The following is a 14,300-nucleotide window of genomic DNA, read 5'->3' on the forward strand; positions in this document are numbered from 1 at the left end:
CTAGAGTTTCCTCATTTAGCGTTGTCCGTTTCTTACACTGGCGGCGAAAATGTTGCGATTGCCGATGTTGCTGCTTCCTTCGGGTTGGACCTTGTGCGGAACGAAAACCTTCCGTTGTCCCTGTTGTCTCACTTGTGCGAGTACGTTAGCCAGAATTTAAGGCACTTTTAAGAAAATAACTTTACAAGCGAACGAAGGCATTGTCAAAGCGCCCGGGAAACGAGTGTCAAGGAAATCACCGACCGGAGATTTAGCAAATTCGACCAAAAGACACGACTAGTTCGAAAGCTGCGAGTTCCCGACGCTCTGTTGACTTTTCCAAGGAAAACAGATACCCGGTAATTGAAGTTTATGGCCTAGATGATAAGATGGTCTCATCAACAAACTTCAGCTCTGATGCATCAGGTCAACCGATAATGAATGTGAAAGATTGATATTTCATGTGGATGGCTTCAATTGCATTTGCAGTATACAGACACGTAGCCATCACCTTCGCTTCCTGAAATCGCTTCATTTAAAGCTTTAAGACATTTCAGTGGCCACATGCAACGGAAATACAAGCCTGTTTTCGACAAATTTTTGCGCTCTTTCAAAGTGGCTTTTTCTTTTTGCTCTCATTTTTTTGAAGGTGATGAAGGCAGACATTTAATTGACCCTAGCTGGTGAATTCGAATACGCACCCAAGTATTTGCATAAGAAAGAATAACATAATATTGTAATTGTTCGTTCGTCAGAGTTATCAGATAGCGCCGTCGAATGCTAACAATTGTGGCGTGCAGGGAACATAATAGTTGTGTGTGTGCGATAAAATTCAAACTATATATCGTACCCGGCGATGCTATATTGTAAGCGGTGTGCAGAGATATCGTATCACAACATTGAAGCACTTTCGCAACGCGCGGAAGTAACTGAAAATTTATGCTTTTACCAAAACCAGTTGGAAGCATTGCAAACGGATTTTTTTTTGACTTAAGTTCAAAAGACACAACTTTTGCTCGAATCTGAGGGCTTGTACGTTTTTAAGGTGGTATGACACTTGGCGACAGAGTTGACCTCTTTCTTTCGTGCTCCGCGTAAGCTGATGAGCGTGTTGATGTAAACTGTCAAAATTGACCATCAGAGGGTATACCAGGAGCTGGTATACCGGAATGAAGAATTTGAAGAGATGCTTACAGGCTCTCCCGCCTCGCCTCGACCCAAGCCCCCACTCGCTTTTCACACGCAGTTCTTTTCGTTTTCTCGACTACCTGAGAGCCTGGAACAGGCTAGCACAGATCATCTCAAGACGTCCAGGCACCTGTTCTTATCATAACACGTCCCGGTATACTTTATGAATGTACAATACGACACCGCCATAGCCAAGAATACTTACCGTAAATGATCTAATAAACGCCCATATTTGTTGTGTAAGGGAAGGCGTTAAATACATAAGAGGCGTTTATTAGTGAGGAGCGTTAATTTCATGTTCGCTGTAACTAGAAAATCCAAATAAAGGTTCCTAGTTCTATATCAACGCGGTGACAAAAAAATTCATAGTTCTATTTTCACAATTGGTTTCATCGACATCCGACTCAGTGATGACCTAATTGATTTCCAATGTCATTGCCATTGATTGACAGTGATTGAGTTATTGATTGGTTGATTTTCATTGATTGATATCGCGCGTCGGGTGTCCAAGCAACCAAGGTGTTAAATAAATTGCATACTTTTGCTTTATAGATAGACGATTTATTGGGGGAGGGAGGGGTGGGGGCGTCTATTAGAAAAGGGGCATTTAATGGAGAGGAGGCGTTTGTAAGAGAGGGCGTTTTTATTACAGCAGTTATAGATTCGAATGTGAGAATGATATAAACACATGAGAAATGAAATGATGGTAGAACCAACTGGGCTCTCGGAAAAAATCCGAGCCCCAGATGGGATTCGAACCAACGACCCTCCGTGATCTAGTCGGATGCTCTAACCACTGAGCTACTGGAGACTCTATGGCGAGCAAGGGTGAAATGTGGGTATTGACTCGAGCTGCATCACGCAGCTGCAGAGTCAAATGACTGACAGCATAGCTCATAACTGCATCGCGCAGTCACCTTTAAAGCATATCTGAGATGCGGCCAACCAACCACCCAAGTGAGCGAATGTGAGAATGATATAAACACATGAGAAATGAAATGATATGCAGATATGCTTTAAAGTTAAAGAAATATTGTTGGCTTTCCAAATGAACTTCATTTTACACTATAATGACGAATTTATCAAAGAGAAAACAATTCTGTCTCCTTGCGTATCACATTTCAACTTGTTAAGTTCGAATATTACACAACATGATGGACAACAACATATTTGCTATTAGAGGCAAAAAACCCTTCCTATTTCATTGCGTGCTTGAAGACATTAAACCCAATCGTGTCAAATTACCACAATAAAGATAAAAAGAATTAGTGAAATTTTCAATTACCGGAAGACTGTGCAGAGTTGTCCTAAAACGTCGAATAGGTGAACGTCTATTTAATGTCTCATAAAAGAAGGATTTCCAAACTCCAGCATTCCTTGGGATTGTTTAGTTGTTGGATTTCATACCAAGGCAGTTGGGCTAAATTAAATCTTCAACGATATATTCTGCAGCAAAACTTTTGTTTGTAGTCTCTACCTTCTTTCACAGCCAAATTGGTTTTTGGTAGCGCAAGTTTTCTCACTGCGTACATCAAACTGTGATCCGAGATCCCATGGTGTTCGACACCTGACGCAGCTACATCTTCTTTGGTAATCAATCAAGGTGGCCGACTTATCTGTACCCAAGTGCGTTTGTCAATTACCTAAATCCTCTAATAAGCTTCGTGTTTCGGACCAGGGCAAGGACTGTCCTATATGGATATTTAAGTTGTTCAAGTTATTTGTTACTTGGAGGAGGGGGGGGGGGGGGGGGGGCTTAAAAGAGAGGGGGGAGTAATAACTTCCTTAATAACTTTACGAGAGAGAGAAAGAGGGGGGGGGGGGTGCTTAATAGAAGATTGAGGCGTATTTGGTCAATTTGGAAAGATCAATTGTTTTGTTTGAACACCAGACGAAACTCTTGTCATATCACAATTAATATCATCAAGCATCATCAATCATCAGTTCCTTGTTCTCGGCTTCACACTTTTGAATAAATATCTCACAGTCACTAAAAATTAGTCCGTGCCTGAATTTGGAGGTTTGTACCAAGTGCATGGATACCAGAAAAGATATTCTATGTGGGCGACTAATTTTGGCACAGATCATCTCAAGACGTCCAGGCCCTTGTTCTTATCATAACACGTCCCGGTATACTTTACTAATGTACAATGCCACAACGCCATAGCCAAGAATACTTACCGTAAATGATCTAATAAACGCCCATATTTGTTGGGTAAGGGGAGGCGTTAAATACATAACAGGTGTTTATTAGTGAGGGGCGTTGATTTCAAGTTCGCTGTAACAACTAGAAAATCCAATAAAGGTTCATAGTTCTATATCAACGCGGTGACAAAAAATTCATAGTTCTATTTTCACAATTGGTTTTATGGACATCCGACTCAGTGATGACCTAATTGATTTCCAATGTCATTGCCATTGATTGACAGTGATTATTATTGAATTATTGATTGGTTGATTTTCATCAATTCATATCGCGCGTCGGGCGTCCAAGCAACCAAGGTGTTAAATAAATTGCAGGCTTTTGCTTTATAGATAGACGATTTTTGGGGGGAGGGAGGGGTGGGGCGTCTATTAGAAAAGGGGCATCTAATGGAGAGGAGGCGTTTGTAAGAGAGGGGGCATTTATTAGAGCAGTTATAGATTCATCAGTTTTTTACTCATTTACAGCAAAAATACCAAAGGGCGTATGAATTAAAACATCTCATTTCATCAATGCGTTTAAGTAAGCTATTACCATTCAAGTTGAAACCCTTTAGTCTAGCTACGCTGCGAAATGTAGAATTAAAGTCGCCTATTATTGGGTCATGCCAAGCAGCGTCTATCGGCTTTTTTGTTGTTTAATTTGTGGGCGTTTTTTAATAAAACAATCATTCCACTCATACTTGTTGGATATGAGATGATTATAGCCAAGTCGGCGATACCCAGCTCATTGGCTATGCCTAAGTCTTCATCTCATATCTCCGCTCGTGAAATAATTGTCAAATGGATGCACGGGGGAATTTTGGAGAGCACGAGAAAAGGGTGAGACTTAAGAGTTTTGCTACACTTTTAAATCACTGACATGAAAATACCCCCTCCCTTAACAAGCTCGATTATTCCCGGCATTAATGATACTAGAAACATTCTCACTACTTACCAGAAGGCCACAACGAACTATTAAGTTGAGTTCCAACACCTACATATGCTGTTTCTCGTAAAACCAGGAGAAGTTCTTTTTTCCAACTTTTCTCGTTCCTTTAGGAAGTCGATTGATGTCTGGAGCTTACATGCAAGAAATAAGAAATGATGCAACATTAAATAACTCTGGTCCACTGTTGGCAAAACGTACATTTCAGTCCGACGTCTTACATTTCACATAAAAGTGCAATGATGAGTCTCTCTTCTGTCAAATATCAATTAATTAAGGGTCTCCACAGACAAGACAAGTTATTATCGATAACAAAACTAGACGCTCCATGAAGCGTACACTGGGTTGTCTGTGGTACGTGTTACACAAAAACAGAAGGCACTGAATTAGGTGGTATTGAACTGCCGCGTTCCAGTTATGTTTTTGAAGTGGGGGGGGGGGGGGGGCATTAAAACCATTTGAGGGTCACCCAGACGTCGTACCAGCAGAGACCCTTTGCCTCACGTTCATACGTTTAATTATTTTGTAATGTCCTGTCCCATTTTGAGGTCTTTTAGTTTTCTTAAGCTTTGGTAATAAATTCAGTTAAAGATAACAAAACACGCTCTAAAGTAAAATTCACTCGTTTCTTCTTTAAATAAATAGTCTGCAAAAAATAAAAACAAAAATAACAACTGAAAATTGCTCTGACGGGCGTTTTCCTGCATGTCATGCATGTCTTGCAGTTGCACTAAGAAAACGTTTATTGCACAGAACTAATCCGATGCCTGGTCAAAACATTTTTTGGCTTTGCGTTTGCACCAAAAAGTACAGTAAAAGACAAGCCAAAAGACAGAAGAAGAAAAAAATAGCATAACTCTGAATCGAATTCTCTTTGAAAAATTAATGACACTCCATCCGAAAAGCAAGAAAATTTCTGCAGTCTCTGACTTTTACGAATCAAGGGGAAAGTTCATGATGTTCTGTCAAAAGGAAGAAATTGATCACGTGCTAGGCAACCATAAAGGTGCCCGTGATCACCTTGTGTGAACTGAATGAACTACTGGAAAGAATGTTAATCGTTCGTCGTTTTCAGAGTAAAATAACGTACCTTTTAGTTGTTTGTTTGTTTTTTTTTTCTTTTTAACTTATCCTTGAGCATATTAATGTCAGACACCTAACGGTTATTAAGTTGTCCCTAAAACAATTCTGCCTCAGGATCAGAAAAAGGAAAGTACCCCAGAAATTAACAAATGCCTGGTTGATTTCGTCAGGAACGATTCAGTTAATCACCTGAGTCAAAAACAATTTCCTCCGAGGAAATTAAAAGCCCACATGAGTAGTTGGCACGCAATACCCTACCCTGTGAGGCGTTAGTGAAATCGGGAACATTGAGCATTAAACATTACCGTGAGTCCTGGAGGGGGATCGAAGGGAAGACACCCGATGAAACCCGAACTGAACTACTCGGCCTTACTAAATAGTAAAAACGTAATCAGACTCATTCAGAGGGCTTATGTGTAAAATTGGTACGTTTGTCACGGTTTTAGTATCGGAATTGCTCGAGTCGAAGGAACAAAGACAACCTCGACGCATAAATTTGCATTCTCCTCTACAAAAGAAAGTATAGTTTACGCCTTCAGTTAAATGTTGATTTATAGTCAGTAAACTGTCATGAGCAGTGATTCTATTGAAACTGTTTCTCTAGACATTGCCTTTCATCCAGACGAACTGCTAATTGAGATCCCGCAGCTTGTCTGCGACAGTGAGGAAGATGCTGCCATTTTGACTCAGTGAGCTTGGTGTGCCGCAGATGGCGGCAGCTTGTTTCAGACGAGATGCTTCGAAGGAAAGTGCACTATAGGTAGATTTCTTCCGTTTATGACTGGAAAATGGTGTCCAAGGATTTCAAAGAAAAATACTTTGAAATGTATGAGATCCAAGAGTGTTTTGGATGCAAAACTAGGTACAAGGATGCACCTGGATTCATGTCTGGTCACACTGTAGGCCAGACACGTGGCACTATGTCACAAGCTTTTCGGTTCAGTATCAATATTGTGATGTGACAGCGCTCGTGGTCGAGCGGTCGAGCACCTTGCAGGCAGCACACGCGATATATCTCTGTCCTTCAGTTTATTCTTAGGCTCAACTCTACTTCATAGGAAGATCTGTTTTACATTAAACTTATGCCTTACGGCTGTATTGTACAGCAGAGCTGCTTTATTGGCCCTGAACGGACTGGCAACATCGCCGCTCAGACCGAAACTTTTCCGCTCATTATGCAACACTGGGGTCTAAAAAACCAAGCTCACTGGGAGAGGTTGTCGTGGCGGAGTAAGGAAGATTGCCAGAACTATTCCTGAAATTACATCTACACCTTCATATCTAACTAATACCTCAAATAGTGGGCATTTACCATCAACAGGATCCTTATTAAATATTCAAGTTGACACCTTTGACAGCCTTGGCCAAAACGTTGACATTCCCGAGATCAGTCAACAGGAAAACGTCCAGATACTGGTCAAAATCAAAATACACCATGTACATGCACCTACAGTAATGCTTACTAACGTCATGTCCTTGGCACCAAAAATCGTCGAAGTTCAGGAATTTGTTTATCGCAAAACGTTGACTTGGCATTCATTACAGAAACGTGGCTAGGTGAACGTATTGATGACAGCATTGATGATATCCCAGGATATACAATCATACGCAGGGATAGATCAACTGACAACCACGGTGGAGTAGGCCTCTATATTACTAACTTCTCTTAGAAATATCACCTTTTAGCAAACATCAAATGCTGCGATTTACACGAAGTGCTATGGGTGCATATTACTCTTACACGTATGCCAAGAGGTTTCGCGGGCCTGGTGGCCGCTGTAGTGTATCATCCTAAACAATCTCCAACCAATGATAACTGCCGTCGTGATCATCTATCTAATTGCCTGACCTCACTGTGAGTAGAGGCTATTTATCCGAACTGCGCGCTTCTTGTGTGCGGAGACTTCAACAGATGTGACGTTAAACGGCTGACAAATCTTTTCCGGTTAAAACAAATTGCCAAAGTATCAACAAGGAAAGATGTCACACTGGACTTGATAATTACCAACCTGCACAGCCATTTAAGTAAACACCAAGCATTCCCGCCATTTGGTATGTCCGATCATTATACAATACTCGCTCAGCCGAAAACAAGGGTTAAAAGCACCACTTCCTCCAACAAATTTATCTACACAAGGGACACGCGTGAAAGTCGCAAAGCTGAGCTCGGTCGATACCTTGGTGCTCTAGACTGGCAATCGATTTTCTTATCCCTAAACACTTGCGAAGAGCTATAGTGCGTTGTCAGACAGGCTGTACCTACAGGCCTTGACATCCTTATGCCCTTGAAGGAGAAACGTGTGAATGTTAGGGACGTTCCCTGGATGACTACTGAGTTGAAAGTCTTTATCATCGAAAGTGCCTTCCACAATTTGGGTCCTGACTCTTTACAATTTAAATTCTACAGGAACATCGTTAATCGTGAAACAAAACGTTGCAAAGCAAAATTTTACGAGTTTAAGATCAGCAATCTTAAAGACAGCAACCCAAAGAGATGGTGGAGTGAGGTAAAGCGTTTGAGTGGTCTACAGCCACGATCTGAAGACTGCGCAATCTAATAGATGCTGTCAACCTCGACGGCCTTGAGCTAGCTAATTCCATCAACACTGCCTTTTTAGAGCCCATGCAAGAATACCGACTGGTTGAACCGCTGGTCACACTATCCTTGGATGAGTCCCCTACGTTCCTGCAAGTTACGGAACACCAAGTTTATCATGCAGGCCTAAAGACAACTGAACCCAGCCAAAGCCAAAGCCCCGACGCCATCTCAAACTGGATGCTAAAGGAGTAAAGCGAACTTCTGGTCGGTCCCATCACAAAGATCTTGAATGCCTCCTTTAATTAAGGAACAGCGACTCCATAGTGTATGGAAGCATGCAGACGTTACACCACTGCAAAAGCAAAAACCTGTAAAGGACTTGAAAAAAGATCTTCGTCCTATATCGCTGACACCTTGTTTATCCAAGATTGCTGAGGAGTTTGTCGTGAGTTTGCATGTCAAACCAGCAGTGCTGCAGATACTGAACGAATGTCAATATGGAGCAGAACCTAAATCCTCCACCACACTCGCCCTGTTAGATATGCTACACAACTGGACCATGGCCACCGATGGAAACGGCGCTAAGAATAATCATGTTTGACTTTAGGAAAGCTTTTGACCTGATAGATCATAGGATTGTAACAGATAAGTTAAGATCTCTCAATCTGCCGGTAAGTGTTGTAAATTGGATAATGAATTTTCGTAGCTAGCGCGACCGGTACCAGAGAGTCAAGCTTTGTGAGGGGTGCGTGTCGGAGTGGGGTTTGGTTCCCTCTGGCGTCCCCCAGGGCACAAACCTTGGTCCCTGGCTATTTATCCTTGTTATCAACGATGTAATACTTCATGGCACAAGCCTATGGAAATATGTAGATGATACAACTGTATCTGAAGTTCTAGAGAAAGGTCAAATCAGTTTCGCCCAACAACTAGTGAACTCAGTTGAGGACTGGGCTATCAAGAACAGGTTCCAACTTAACGAAAAATGTTAAGAGTTACGAATAGCCTTCGCAAAACCTCGTGATGATCTGCCTCCTTTACTAGTTAACGGTCAGGCCCTTAAAGTTGTAGATAACGCTAAGTTACTCGGCTTAACTATCAGCAGTAATCTTAGTTGGAACGAGCATATGTTAACATTAGTTAAAAAAGCTGCTAAACGCCTTTATTTTCTTAAGAAGCGAAAACGTTCATGCGTCCCTAAGGCAGAGCTAGTAAGTTTTTATATCACATGTATAAGGTCTGTATGTGATTATGCCATACTAGTTTTCCACTCTTCACTTCCTGAGTACTTGGTTAAAGACTTAGAGCGGGTGCAAAAGAGGGCCTTAGTAATAATTTGTCCAAATCAAATTTTTATTGTATATAATTGCCTATTAGTATCTACTCTTGTATTTAATGTATAACGCAATTCAGCCCTTTGGCTGCAATGTTTTACTCAAATAAACTATTCACAATTCACTATTCAACATGTCCAGGGTATACGTTTTCTTCGCTACTACCTCCTAAGAAGAATCCGAGGTATAATTCAAGACGCCCTAGGACCTACGCCACGCCTCGTTTTAGCACTAATCGTTTTAAGAACTCATTTATCCCTAGCATGTGCATTTGATGTAAATGAGGTTTAGACGGTTTTTACTTATATAGTTTATTTTTTTCAAGTAGTGTATATTTTTAGCTTGTTATTGGTTTTCAGTTACGCAATACAGTCCACGTACTGCCATGTAGCGATTGTTTTAATAAACTATCGATCTCTCTATCTATCTCGCAATAGACCCTTTGCATAAATGGTGCCCAAATACTTGATACATCCTTAGCCTCACATTCATGAGAAAAATCCTTTGTCTTGAAACATAAACACGAGGCTAAGGATGTATCAATTATTGTTATTCAAATTTGGGCGCCATTTATGCAAAGGGTCTATTAGATTTTACTCTGAAAGTGCAGATGTAAGCTCGGGAGTGACCGCTGGCTCATTTCCCGAAACAGCGGCTGGTCATCGAGCCTTGTGCAGATGAGGGTCACCCTTGATACTGCTCACATTATTGCGCTCAGCGATGCGGCGCATATGTGAATCAATTGAATAACCATCTATTCGTCAGTTCTCAATACCATGTGATGTTGCTCTAGGGAACAGTTGCTTTGAAAGTGCGTCCTATGTCCGTGACAGTGTACGCCTTAATTAACGAGAGCACAAAAGGAGTTTTCCCTTGAGGATAGCACGTGGTAAATTGGGAAAGCAAATGTGGACGCTAAAAAGGTCTATAACTCGCAGAATCATGTCACTATCCAATGAATGCAAGAACAATTAAACGACCCATTGGTAACGATTTCTCAGTCAAAATTACGTTGCACTTGATCTCTTGACAAATGTAAACAAGCTCTATCATTGTGAAGAAATAACGTCATGGGATTTACACGGTAATCAAGTAAACGGGGACGAAACAGCGTATTATATCCGGGATAAATCCGTCCTTTCAATGGAATAACGAGTTTTTCTTTTACTGAAATAATGGATATCCACAATTTTCGAACAGGAATAATGGAATAATGAACACCCGATTATTCCTCTTCACCCCCCGAAAGTGAGTAAGGAAGGAAGAAAGAAAGTAAAACCTTTATCAAGTTTCAATGTATTTAGCCTTGAAAACATTCAATGCTTCTAAAGTATGAGTTATATCTAGACTGGATAAAGGAAATATCTTGGCGGCAGATTTAGATGAAACACTTTCCATTGTTTCTTTAACATATCAACCTTGTTTAGTTTTCCAGTTTCCTTTATAAAGTCAGATCAGCTACACAGGGGAGTCTTTTCTACTTTCAGTTTTTAGACAAGGAATTTGCATTGTCCGTACAATTAAATATTTTCCCAATGCTGAGTTTATAAGGCCTTCTCAATAATACAACATTCAACTCCTTTCGTTCCCTAAATCGGTTATAATGTTGTAGTCAATGTACTTTAATTCTCAGTAGTAAAAATGTGAAAGCTTTTCTAGCTATTGTTTTCACCAAATTCATGTTTTCCTGTAAACTAGTCACAGTTGCATCAACGCGCGAAAAGACAACTGAAGGATAGTCACTTGATCATGAAGACTCGAGCCTACAAGAAGGTCCCTTAATTATCTGGGTTCTTATTCGATAAAGTGTTCTGGTGGTCTGCGTGATTGGAATATCTTGTGCCTCAACATGTAAATGCTCCTATAGATCGTACAGCATTCCTGCATTTCTGCCGCTTCGGTGCGGCAGAACAATCGTTCATGCCACGGTGGTTACCATTGTGGTTCATGGTGGTTCATGTCACGGTGGTTCATGCCATCGTGGTTGAACGTTCCAAACCCCGCTCAACTTACCGCCTGTTGTCGACTGTAAACAGCCGTCGATAATATGAACTTGCCTCGTCTGAGGAGTAATGTTTACCTTTTACTCTCTTCAGGTAACTGGGAAACCATTCCAAATTCGACCTATACCCTAAAAAGCAGTTCAAGTCCGCAGTCTAAAGCCCACAAGTTTACATCCACGGTTTTTTGTTGTTTTTTTACATTTTATGTAGTTATCTATACAACGCCCCTTAAATTTTTGGCGAAATATAAAAGGGCTATGACGACGCTTTCACCCTTTTTTTTTACGACAAAGAACGAAATGAAAGGAGGAAATCAGCCGTAAAGGAAACTGAAGAATCAAAACAGTTTCAGCGCCATGTAATGATGTAATGTGAGCGTAAGCGTGACCAAAATTTAATTTATTCAAATTCAGCATAGTTCAAAACATGTTCAATTTAAGGGACCTTAAGATCTACGACGGCGACTTCAGCGAAAACGTCACCTCGAAATATCACTTTGCTTTATCATAATTCTTTCGCGGTTATTCTATCTCGTTCACTTCTTACAATTTGGGAGAAGTATCCTAAAAATAAATTGGTACGAGCAGTTACAAAGTGAAAACAGAGAATGAAAGATTCCTGTTGCATGCTCACGTTGTCATCAGAACCTCAAATTTGGTGATTTCACGTCGTCGTTATGCAGAGTACCGGAAACATACTTGCTAAAATCCGTGCTGCACGTGCAGCACGATTATTTATGCTCTTTGAACCAATGATATCATTGTTTTGCGCCGTTGTTGTTGCCGTCGCCGTCGTAAAATCTTAAGCTCCTAATACCTCGCGTGGAACGTTGAAGTAGAAGTAAGATTCGGGTTAGGGTTAAACAATAAAGGTCGCTAAAGCCACGTTGTCATGTTGATTTCGCGAAAACGATCGAGATGATCCTTCAGACATTTAATATTTCCAAGTTCTGTCGTTGAAAGCTTTTGGCATGGATAGGTATCGATGGGTTTCACACTGACTTCATCAAATTCTAAAATTAAAATCGCAATGTCTTCTGAATTTTTATCTATAGGAGGTTGATGATCACCTAGAAATAAATATTTTTCAAGTTTCCAGTTTCGTGATGTCTTTCGCTTCGAAAATACAGCATCTTGAATTTCCGTTTTGTCACCTTGCGTGACACCTTGATCCAAGAGTGTTTCTAAAACGAAGACCCAAAAACGAAGACCTAAGACCTAAGACCCACTGATCTAAAACGAATACCCTGTGATCTAAACCGAAAACCTACTGGGGTGTTTCGAAAACTAAGGCCCTCGAAAACTAAGACCCAAGACCTAGGGTCTTTCTGCAGGTACCGGAAAGCATTATGTTTTTGGTCACTTTGGATTAGTCTTTATTTGGAGTTGTTTTGTTTTCCGTCTTTTGTTTCTTTTCTTTTACGTAATTTCTGCTCCAGTACTTGCAGAAGCTGCCAAGACCTATTAAAGACCCCGGGGTCTTAGGAGGGGGACATGGGGGGGCCCTAAACACCGCAACACCGCAAAAAAAATTAACGGACACCGCATCACCGCAAGAAAAGTCGACGAAACACCGTCACTGCAACAATTATTTTTAGCTACATTATTTTAACGTCTACACTTGACATAACACGTTTCTACCTAAACAATTTTCCACAAAATAAACACAACTCCTTGGTGGAAGCGGTCAAGTTACTTATCAAGTTACGTATTTATCAACGAAAACAGCTTCTCTTTGGCAGCTTAAGCGTATTGAAGATTAACTCGACAAATTAAACACAATGGTACGTGCTTGTCATAAATTATCACGGATTAACGAAGTTTACGTGCTGAATTTAGGTCTGAGAAAGATCAAACAAGAAACCACAGCACCGCAAATGATTTCATTTCACCGAACACCGTAGCTTGAGAAACACAAACATCGCACACCGTTGGGTTTGCGATCACCGCAACACCGCAAATTGAGATTTTATTCACCGCATCACCGCATTGAAAAAACCATCAACACTGCAACACCGCAAATCCCCATGTCCCCCTCTCTTAGCTTAGCGAAAACTAAGACCCGTCTTAGTTTTCGTACTACGAAAACTTAGACCCTATGTTAATGGTGGTAATTACGGGAAAGAAACCCGGGAAAACTTACCGCTAGTGAGAGATTTGAGCGCTGGATATTGTCTCCTTACCAAGGTTTAACTTGACGACGCCATGGTACATTCTTTCTTGTCACTTTGAGTGTTGTGTGACAGAAAAAAAGTGTTTACTTATTGGCACGGAAAATCTGATATCATAAGATACGGTCTTTCCAATGACGAGAAACTCAGTATGTTAACACTTTGGTTGTAGCCGCTAAAAAAATGTGGTACCGCGGGGTAATTTCGATCATTGTAGAGCTTTTGGGCGTGCATTCACAAGTTAGACGTAAGTCACGCCCGACAATGCACGAGTGCCGTATGATTTGTCTGATGGAGGACTGAAATAGGTGATTGTCTGTTAATTTCTCCGCATTTGCCTCACTCACTTGTTTTTTGACTGGAAATAGGATAGCAAATAGGTGCTGACAAAATTACTCCGGGGTATCACATTTTTAGTGGTTACAACCAAAGGGTTATAACATACTGAGTTTCTCGTCATTGGAAAGACCCTATTTATCCACTATTAACAAAGGGTCTTAGTTTTCGCACTACGAAAACCCACTGATCTAAAACAAAGACCCACTGATCTAAAACGAAGACCTACCTTCAAAAATGTCAGAACGATGCCAAACACTTAAAAGCCAAACTGTTTGTGTACGACATTTGTCACGCAAAATGATGAAATTTCATGACACCCAAAACATCAGCGTACTGGGCAAGGGGTGGGAGGGTGGGGGGTGTTAGCTGCATCTACATCAGGGGCCTGTAATGCCCAGTAGAATGAAACATTGCAATAACCACTTAAAACCGTTGAACAACATAAAAGAAATACATAAAGGAAAAAGATGTATGGATCGACACAAATGGACAATATTGAAACCGATTGCATTTATTTTGAAAACAATCGGCCCAACGT

General features: G+C 40.8%; 1 protein-coding gene across 6 annotated transcripts in view; it reads right to left on the reverse strand.

Moving 5' to 3' along the window:
- Nucleotides 1-14,072, reverse strand: part of LOC137992577 (beta-1,3-galactosyl-O-glycosyl-glycoprotein beta-1,6-N-acetylglucosaminyltransferase 3-like) — a 29,186-nt gene extending 15,114 nt beyond the window's left edge. The window contains exons 1-2 of one of the 6 annotated variants that reach the window (XM_068837977.1): nt 13,989-14,066; nt 4,350-4,431 (exon numbers count right to left, since the gene is read on the reverse strand). The gene's annotated coding sequence lies outside the window, so the exon portion shown is untranslated. Of the gene's footprint in view, nt 1-4,306; nt 4,432-13,395; nt 13,652-13,988 lie in introns of those variants that run through there. The other 5 variants (XM_068837974.1, XM_068837976.1, XM_068837975.1 and 2 more) reach the window with 5 other exon arrangements.
- Nucleotides 14,073-14,300: the final 228 nt, after the last annotated feature.

This window comes from Montipora foliosa, chromosome 2 (genome assembly GCF_036669935.1).
Source record: "Montipora foliosa isolate CH-2021 chromosome 2, ASM3666993v2, whole genome shotgun sequence".
NCBI lineage: Eukaryota > Metazoa > Cnidaria > Anthozoa > Scleractinia > Acroporidae > Montipora > Montipora foliosa.